Genomic DNA, 10,289 nt, shown 5'->3' with positions numbered 1-10,289 from the left:
CTAAAGACTTATAATGTCAAAACCAAGCGTGTACACCTAAGGAGAGGTTCATACTTGCTAAAGCTGGAAGCTTTATGGATTTAGAGACCAAAGAGAGTTCAGATCTGAAGTTGCAACTTCAGATCTTAGCTCACACCCAAGAATAGCTTCCTAATATGCTAGAAAAGCCCTAATCTTTAGCCAAATGAGATCTAGAAGGAAATGAGGTCAAGGTAACGACTTGATACCTTCAGAAGATGCTAACTGAGGTAGATTTCAGATCCCCACACGCTCATTGCTTCTAGCCACTTGTTTCTCCAAGCTTTTCTCACTAAGATCCACCTTCCAAAGCTTAAAATACACAAGAATGGAGCACACACACGGATTAGGGTTTGTTGGACTCTCATGAGGCTGTAAGGGGCTAAAGGAGGCTAATGATCCTTTAAATAGGGTGCAAAACCCCAGAAATTAGTGTTTCATCCCCCAGCTCCTACTCGTCGAGTCCTATCTTGGACTCGGAGAGTCGGTCACTTAACACGTGTCCAAACCCGCTCCTACTCGACGATTCAGGGCATCCAACTCGTCGAGTAGACCTTGCAATTTATGAAAATTAAAGCCATAAACTTAATACCTGAGAGTCGGGGCGTTACACTTAAGAAGGAAAATAGGGTTTCCTCCAAAAACCCTAGCGACCCACAGCTATATAAAGCCCCCATGCCTTGTGATTTTCGGCCAATGATTGTGTATTAGATACCCTAGCCGAAATTCTAAGTGTATCCCTCCTCTATCCTCTCATCCTCTTGCTAGTAGTGTTTGTGAGCCATTAGAGGTGCAACATTTGGGGCACTAAGCTTTCAAGAGTCAAGCATCTTCAAGATTGTATTATTATTACTACATAACAAGTAAGGTAATCTTCTAACCCTAATTTATACATGAATTTCGATTTGTATGCTAGTTCATAGGGTTATTGCTTTGGAATTCAATTTGCTTGTTCAATTAGTGAAAAACTTAGATCCAAAGCAATTAGGGTTGCATGAACACATAGGTTTGTTGTTTTGCTCATAACCCATCAGTTAGAGGAACGACAATCTTGGAAAAATCCTAAATGAATCTCCGATAATAACCTGCTAACCCCAGAAAACTTCTCGGATGGGGACTTCGGGACCTCCCACTGCATAACTGCCTCAATCTTGGTTGGATCGACCAGAATCTCTTTCTGATTGACGAGGTGTCCCAAGAAATGGACCTCGCATAACAGAAATCACACTTGGAGTACTTGGCATATAGCCTTTCCCTCCTCAGCACTCCAAGTAATTCTCGAAGATGCTCCTCATGTTGCTCCCTGGTCTTGGAGTAGAACATAATATCATCAATGAAAATGTAACAACTTAAATTTTTAAACAAAATTTTCATTTTTAAACATTCCAAAATATCAAGTTATAAATTCCAAAACATCATAAGTTTGATTGTCTAACAAAACATCAACATCAAACAGAAACACAGTGTCCCAAAATCCTCAAATATATAGCCAACGAGCGTGTAGAATCATGTCAGATCCTTCTCGCGATCCTGAGATGTACCTAAAACACATTTAAATCAAAACTGTAAGCACAGAGCTTAGTGAGTTCCCAAAAATACCACATACACAAATAATTAGCCTCCCATGGCTATAACTCTATAAGGACCCTCCGGTCATGTGTCACAGTGAAGACCCTCCGGTCTCACGCCTCAGTATGGACCCTCCGGTCATAACTCAATATATATATATATATATATATATATATATATATATATATACACACACACACCGAATAATATAAGAGCATAAGTCACAAAGACAGAATGCATAATAACACATATATAAGCAATTAAAACCCTCCGGTCAATAACACGAATAAGACCCTCTGTCATACATAAATCACCACATACACAGGTAACAATAGTGAGAAGACTCACCTCACGTAGAAAAGCATATAAACCTTGCACCCGAACTGCCGGTCTAGACTCGCCTAAAATATGCCACATGCAACTCTAATTAATAAATAATATTAATAACCTCAAAATGCTATACCGAGCCTCTCAACTAAATCTCAGAAGGGTAAAAAGACCATTTTTCCCCTCGTTGGTCAAAGGTCCAAAAATTGACCTAAAACTCAAAAGTCAACGGAAGTCAACACCCAGCGAGTAAGTTGGGCGTACAACTCCCTATGTTGGGCGTACTGCTGGCTAAGCATGCGACGAGGGGTTTTTGACTCTACGTTGCGCGTAGCTGGAAGTACGAACATCGTACTCCTCGGACTCCCACTTCCCACTCCTTTTGGTCTTAATCCGTTAAGACAAGCATTTCAACCATAGATTTTAGCCAGATAAGACCTCTAACTTCATAAAGTTGCTGGCTTTAAGCCTTTGCATGGCTAGTCAAGACCCAATCCCAAAAACTCTAACTTTCTCAACAGAAAAGACCATACAACTCATGCATGAAGAGATTAAGACGTCCAAGCACTAATTTTTATAGATTAGAACACTCTAATACACCTAAAAGGACAGGAGAATAGCTTTGGAGTTCATCAAACTCATAAAGTTCCATACTTGGCACATAAAACCCTAAAAAGGACCTAAAACAAGAACTAGAACAAACAATGAACAAGTTCTGGACTTGATACCTCTGGAAGATGCACCAACTGAAGTAGAACTCAGATACAAGATCTAGAAACACCAAGTATCCTTCCTTCAAGGCTTCTCCTCCACCAAAAGATTCACAAAAACACTCAAATGAGCCACAAGCACTCACACAAGCTAGAGAAATGAGATTAGGGTTTTGAGGAGGTTAGAGGCTGATAATGGTGGCTAGAAATGAGGCTATCATGTTCCTTAAATAGGGACACCCAAAAATATTAAGGTTTCTCACTGGACCTAGTACGCCCAACATACACTTTGGTACGCCCAGCGTCCTAGGTGGCCTCCGCGACAATGCTAAGTGCATGAGTACGCTACGCGTACTCATGCATATGCCCCGCGTACTCGAACGCCACCTTTCTCAATATAAGGACCAATCTTGACATATACATAAAAGATTAAGATCAAAAAAGTTATACCTCCTTTTGGGATGTTATATAAAATAATGACTGATTGTTCGAGCATTGGTCTGCATACCCGATTCATCAAATCCATAAATGTTACAGGTGAATTAGTGAGCCTGAACGGCATCACCACGAACTCATAATAACCATAACGATTTCAGAACGCCGTCTTCTCCACATCCTCCTCTCTGACCCTAATCTGATGGTAACCCGACCTCAGATCAATCTTGGAAAACCAATATGCTCCCCGTAACTGATTGAAAAGATCACCAATCGTAGGAAGTGGGTAACGATTCTTCACCGTCAACTTTTTCAATTCCTAACAATCTATGCACATACGGTGATACCCATCCTTTTATTCATAAACAGAATCGGTGTTCTCCACGGTGAACTGCTCTGTTTGATAAACTACTTGCCCAACAGCACTTGGAGCAGGGAGGACAACTCATGCATCTCTGGCGGTGCGAGGCGATACAACAGCTTAACAATCGGTGCCACACTGGGGATCAGGTCGATCCGAAACTCCACCTGCCTCGTGGGAGGCACACCCGGTAACTCCTCCAGAAAATCATCAAGAAACTCTCTAACTATCGGTACATCTATAACCAACTTCTTCCCCTCATCTCGAGTGTCAACCACATATGCGAGATAACCCAAACATATGTGTTGGATATACTACCTACTCCTAGCATCTGAACAAAAAGTCAAACCAACCCTGGTACCCTAGCCATAAACGATTAGTTCTCCCCCACTTAGGATTCGAACCACCACTAGCTGGCTCTCACAATCGATCACAGCTCCACACTTGCTTAACCATTCCATCCCCATGATCATACACATATCCCCCATAGGGATGGGAATCAAGTCAATCGGGTAGGGAACCCTGAAAATCTCCAAAGTACAATCACGAAAACACTCAAAGCAGAAACCTTGTGTTCGTTAGTGATGGAAACTCGCAACGGACACTCCAACTCCCTAAGTATCATATTGAAATCCTTACCGAAGGACTGAGATACAAAAGACCAAATCGCAACCGAGTCAAAAAGCACAAGATCATGCAAGGAGTTCACTAAGAAGGTACCTATCAGGAATACAAATATAGGTATACATAAATTAACTTGACAAAATAATAAATTAATACATACCAGTAACGACGTCAGGAGCCGCCCTGGCCTCCTCTACTGTAAGCTGAAATGCACAACCCCTAGCCTTTGGGTCCTCAACCCTCCCCTAGCGTTAGTTTGTGATCCGAATGGGTAGTTGGAGATGGTGCCTGCACTGTCCTAGAAGTGAGCAAGGGACAATTAGCCCTCATATGGACAACCTGATCACAATGATAACAAATCTTGGTGCTCAGCGACGGAGCCTGCTGGCGACACCACCTCGCGTAATGATCCTCCCTGTCACAATTACGGCAGCCTTTCGCTGATTGGCATGTTCCCTCATGCATCTTCCCGCACTTACCACAAGTGCGGCCCCTTTGACCTCCAGATCGTTAATCGGCATGCTTGAACTACTTTGTTGCTGACTGCGTCTGGACTGGGGTCTGTGTAACATCCCAAATTCCAGAATAAAAATTTTCATTTTAAAAATGGAATAAACACCTATTTTTATAAAATTACATTAAGTCAAACCATTTGTTCAAAAACCATAATTTAAAATCAGAGTTATAAGGAAAACAATGTGGAATCTAGAATCACAAAACCATTGATGTGTGTGTATATTCCCACCTTCGCAATCTGATAAGTACCTGAAAAACATTTAAATCCACAATTGTAATCCAAAGCATAGTGAGATCCCCCAAAATACCTCACACAAATATATATATATATATATATATATATATATATATATATATACACACACAATGCATGCATACTGGGCCTACAGCACAAGACTGGACCGCCCCTAAGCCTGTAGCATAAAGCTGAGGCGCTCCCGAACCTGCAACATAAAGTTGGACTGCTCCCGGGTATCTTGGCCTACAGCACAAAGTAGGACCGCCTCAACCCAACCGCACTATGTCGAGACATATGCAAACAATAATGAAAACCAGCGAGTATTGGTAATCATACAAATCTACCAATCTAACATATCACTACAACATAGCAGCATCCTACATGTAATGATACATAACACAATCTAGTGGGCGAGATATTGGTGCCTTCGACCCACGAGTACAATGAGGAAACTCACCTCACAGTCTAGCAGAAACAACAATGCTCACAGATCCAATAAATGCAACTACAGATCTCCGATAGAACAAGAAATGACCAAATCTCAAACTACAGCCCCAAACCCCAAAATATGACCCAAAGCCAAACTTGGTCAAAAAATTAACGATCAAAATCAACAATCAAAAATCCCACGGCCGGTCGCTACGTCGTGACCAAGATTGTGTCACGTCGTGGTGGCCTCAAGACAAAACAACCGCGGAGACTGCCCCTTTCTCACGTCGTGAAGGCTAACCCTTCACGTCATGAGAACAAGTTTGGCCTTCTTAATGCATTAAGCTCTTAATCCTTTAAGCCACTCATCCATACTTTCCAGAAGGCTCTCATACACTCAAATGTAAAATAAAAATCCTTGCTTTATGGTCATGCATGTCCAATAAAGATCCTTCAAAAAACTATGTGAAAAGGGGGGTAAGAAATGGGTCAAAATCCCATGCATGACATCAAAACTACTTTTGAGTCCAGATCTGAAACATACAATGTTCTTTGGACCTTAAAGATTAATAAAGCTGAAAACTTTATTCCCAACTCTCACTCAAAACTCATTAAAATGGACCAAAACACCAAATACACTTAGATCCAAAGATGAAATGCAATAAATCTTGGAACTTTATAACTTACAAAGGTCTAGAAGGTAGATGAAAGTTGAGATCTTCAATTGCCAAGCTCCAATGATCAATCTTGCATGAAAGCATTGCTCCAAAACCACGAAAAACTACAAAAATAGATGAGAGAGGAGAGGGGAGACTCAAAGTGGTGAAAGGGAGGCTAGGGTTTCTCTCAAAAGGCTTTAGGTATGATGGAGGGTGGAAAAATACCCCAAAAACACGGAACCACCCTTTAAATACGTAGAAAAACCTAAAACTTTTGGGCTTGGGTTGCCCAGTTCTCACCTCATGACAGTCTACTTGTCACATCGTGAGAACATGCTCCTCATGTCGTGAGAATATGCTCCCCGCCTTGTGACAAATGGGTTTTCACCCAATTTCATTCCAACTTCAAACAATCATAACTTCTTCGTTTTAACTCCGTTTCCGGCGATCTTTATATGCACAGAAAGGTATTGACGAGCCCTAAAACCCTATCTAATTACTTTTGACTCAATACATGTAGAAATAAAACCATAATCAATGCAAGAATCATGTAATATTACTTTTCCCATTTTACCCTTTTTCTTCAAAGCACAATTCGAAGGCTTTAATTACTTAACCAATATTATCAACATATGATAGGGTCTAAACTCTATTCCCTTGAAGCCCAAAACCTTTTCTTGATCCATTTATGGCTCGCTATTATGAAATTAGAAACATTCAGAAACTAGGTGTTACAGTCTGCCTATTCTCTCTCGCCTGGGTCTCAATATCAATCTCCATCCTCTGAGTGAATGACTACAGCTCAGAGAGGGAACTATAGTGCTGAGTCAACACAAACTCATGAATCTCCTTCTTGAGCATGCTCAAGTAGCGGGACATCTGGATATGCTTCGAAGTAACATACTCGCGGCAGAAAAGGGCTCTCTGAACAAACATCTTGGTGATCTCCATCACCGACTCTGTCATCTGCTTCAATGACAAGTACTCCTGGACTAACCTCTCCCTCTCCGCCAATGGAACATACTCAGTGCAGAACATCTCCGTGAACTACTCCCAGTTCACTGCGGCCTTCTCCACAGGAGAGTAAGCACCAGTCACCAGCTTCCACTAATCCGTCGCCCCCAAATGAAGAAGGTTCATGGAGAACTTGACCTTTTGGTCCTATAGGCATGAGTATGTGAAGAAAAAACCCTCCACATCAGATATCCACCTCATGGAGACGATTGAGTCCTTGACCCCGTCGAACTCCGTGGGCTTCGTGTTGCTGAAGTCTCGGTACTACATTATCCCTCTCCCCTGAAATCTCGCAGTAACTGCGGCTACAGTGGCTGCGGTTGCAGCAGCCTCAGAAACGGAGGCATAATGCTCATCGAATAACTCAATCATAGCAGTATCGACATACCCAAACATCTCTGAGATCGCCTCCCTAACTGTCATGTTCACCTGAGTGGTGATCATCTTGTGAATCTCATCGTCAGTCAATCCTAACCTCTTTGGGCTGTCAGCTCCTGATCCTAAACCTCTAGTTATCGCTATACTGAAAATAAACCGGAACACATCAAAATAGTCACATTATATTCCAACACATCACTACTCGACCACTAAACCCTCAGAATTCGTGACTTCCTTGATACACTTACGGGTCCTGTGCTTTCAGTAGTATGGGCTTATACTACCTTTCATGCTTACCCATATTTGCCTCGAAGGATCGTCACAGACCTCCCGACCATAAAGCCAAAGTCATTAGGATATGTACACATCCTATACTCACTATCTCAAGAGTAGCTAATCATTCCTTGCGCTGGCCTCCTAACAACCATACCAACTCATGAAACTTCCACTAACCCTGTACCGCTTGGTGCATGCTAATCATACATAACACTGGATTCGATAGACAATCGAATAATTGATTCTACCCTAAGCCCACAACTAGACAAGGAACAGGAAATAAGGCTAAATCAAACATTCTCATGCTATAAAATCTTAGTTATGCATAACCATGATGTACACACCAAGCAACTACAATAATAATGTTAGTTCCATATAGTATATCAAGAAATCCCCCTAGGCTACCAGGCATCATAAATCAGGCAATTCTATAATGTAATTCCTGAAGATCTCTAGCCAACTAGCATGAATTTTTAACATATCATCAATACACATAAAACAAGTGTGGGTATCTTGGGGAATAACTTTCCTTGGGCTCCGACTGATTGTACACATCGCATCCTCTCCTTAGATTATTTTAAATTTAATTATGAAAAATATTTTGCAGTTCCATAGTTTGAATCTGGAATCAAATAAGTGTTCATCCAATTCTCTCAAATCAGGGATCTGATACCAACTTCTAACATCCTAAAAATCATGATTTAATTTTTCATTTTTGTAAAACATTTCCACAAAAACCATAAAATGATTAACCATTGTTTTCAAATCAAATCCTTAGTATCAGAGTATCAAATAATCTCTCAAAACATAAATTAGCATGAGGATGTGTACGATCACACCTTCGCCTTGTCCCGATCATTTGATGTACCTGCAAACATTGAAATCAACAACTGTAAGCCAAAGTTTAGTGAGTTCCCCCAAAATACCCCACACTACAATATATATGCAATGCGTGCACACCGGGCCCACAATATAAGACTGGATTGCCCCCGTGCCCACAACATAAGACTGGAATGCCCTCCCGGCCCTCAGCTTATGATTGGATTGTTCCCGGGTTTGTTGGCTTACAACACAAAACAATATTGTCTCAACCCAACCACACCATGTCAACATATGAAAACAATAATCAATAATCAGCAAGTATATGTAATCATACAAATCTAATAGATCACTACAGTATACCAACATCCAACACATAAGGATACATACTACATTACAAAGTATAGTGAGAAAACTCACCTTGCAGTCAGAGGATATCAATACCGATCACATATCCAATAATTAAAACTACAGGTCACCTATACAACACAGAGACCACATCTCAAACTACAACCCAAAACCCCAAATCTGACCTAAAGTCAAACTTGGTCAAAAAGTCAACGGTTAAAGTCAAAGTCAGATAAAAAATCCTCATCATATGATCGTCACGACGTGGCCAATCCTTAGCCACATCGTGATTGCTAACCGACAAAATAGTCACGACCTTCCTTTAGTCCCCACGTTGTTGAATCCAACCGCCACGTCTTAGTGACGGTGCATAAATGTCTTTAAGCATTCAGCCCTTAATACACTAAGCACTTAACCCAACTTTTTCCAGAACCGTTCTAGGACCCCTAGAGGTCCATAAAAATCCAAACTTTATGTAACGACCCAAAAATCAAGGGTAAAAATTTCATTTTTAATATAGCTAAAACATTGATACCATTTATTTCAAACATTTCAAATCATCATTAAGTAAAACATTTATCAGAGTTCATCCCAAAATCATTCATTGCGGAAACCATAGGTGTGTGCACTACGATCAATCCGAGCCCTTCTTTTCCAAATCGATGATACCTGAAACCAAAACTGTAAACTGTAAACACAAAGCTTAGTGAGTTCCCTAGAGCATACCCCACACACAATCCACATAACACATATCATATTAGCTATAAAAGATGCATATATCACATAAGCCATGCATACCAACATATAAGGATGTCGTGGGCTCCCCCTAGGGTCTTATACCTTCATGCCATGGGCTCCCTCATGGTCTTTACCTAGGAATGCCATAGGCTCCCCCACATGGTCTTATATCCAACTGCCACGGGCTCCCCCCGGGGTCTTCCATGCAATAACATACATAATCAACTAGCATATCATATATCACAGAGGTATCAATCATACTACCTAACACATACATAAACATATAAGGATGTCATGGGTTCCCCCCAGGGTCTTATACAATCATGACATGGGCTCCCCCACATGGTCTTCACCTAGGAATGCCACGGGCTCCCCCACGTGGTCTTATATCCAACTGCCACGGGCTCCCCCCGGGGTCTTCCATGCAATAACATACATAATCACTAGCATTCCACTTAGCATAAAGCTAACTATCATACCACATATCTCTACTACAGCTAGTGTACCACATATCATAAAATGGGCCGGCCTTGGTGTTGTAGACCCATTGGTATGGTGAGAAGACTCACCTCTAGGATGTTGAACTGACAAGCTAGAGTCAGATATGTCCCACGCTGCTCTAACTCAACTGCCTATAATCATTAAGTGATTAACTTGTCATAATCCCATAATCACCATCAAAGTCAACCTTGGTCAAAGTCAAAGTCAACGCTCCGAGTTGACTCAACCCGCCGAGATGCCCCATCAACTCGTCGAGTTCTAAAACTCAGATTCCTGAATTCGCGAACCAACTCGTCGAGTCAACCCCTGACTCGCCAAGTTCCCTGACT

The sequence above is a fragment of the Lactuca virosa genome, chromosome 4 (genome assembly GCF_052849685.1).
Source record: "Lactuca virosa cultivar CGN04683 chromosome 4, Lactuca_virosa_CGN04683_v6, whole genome shotgun sequence".
In the NCBI taxonomy this organism is placed as follows: Eukaryota; Viridiplantae; Streptophyta; class Magnoliopsida; order Asterales; family Asteraceae; genus Lactuca; species Lactuca virosa.
Note: the sequence above shows the minus strand (reverse complement) of the source record.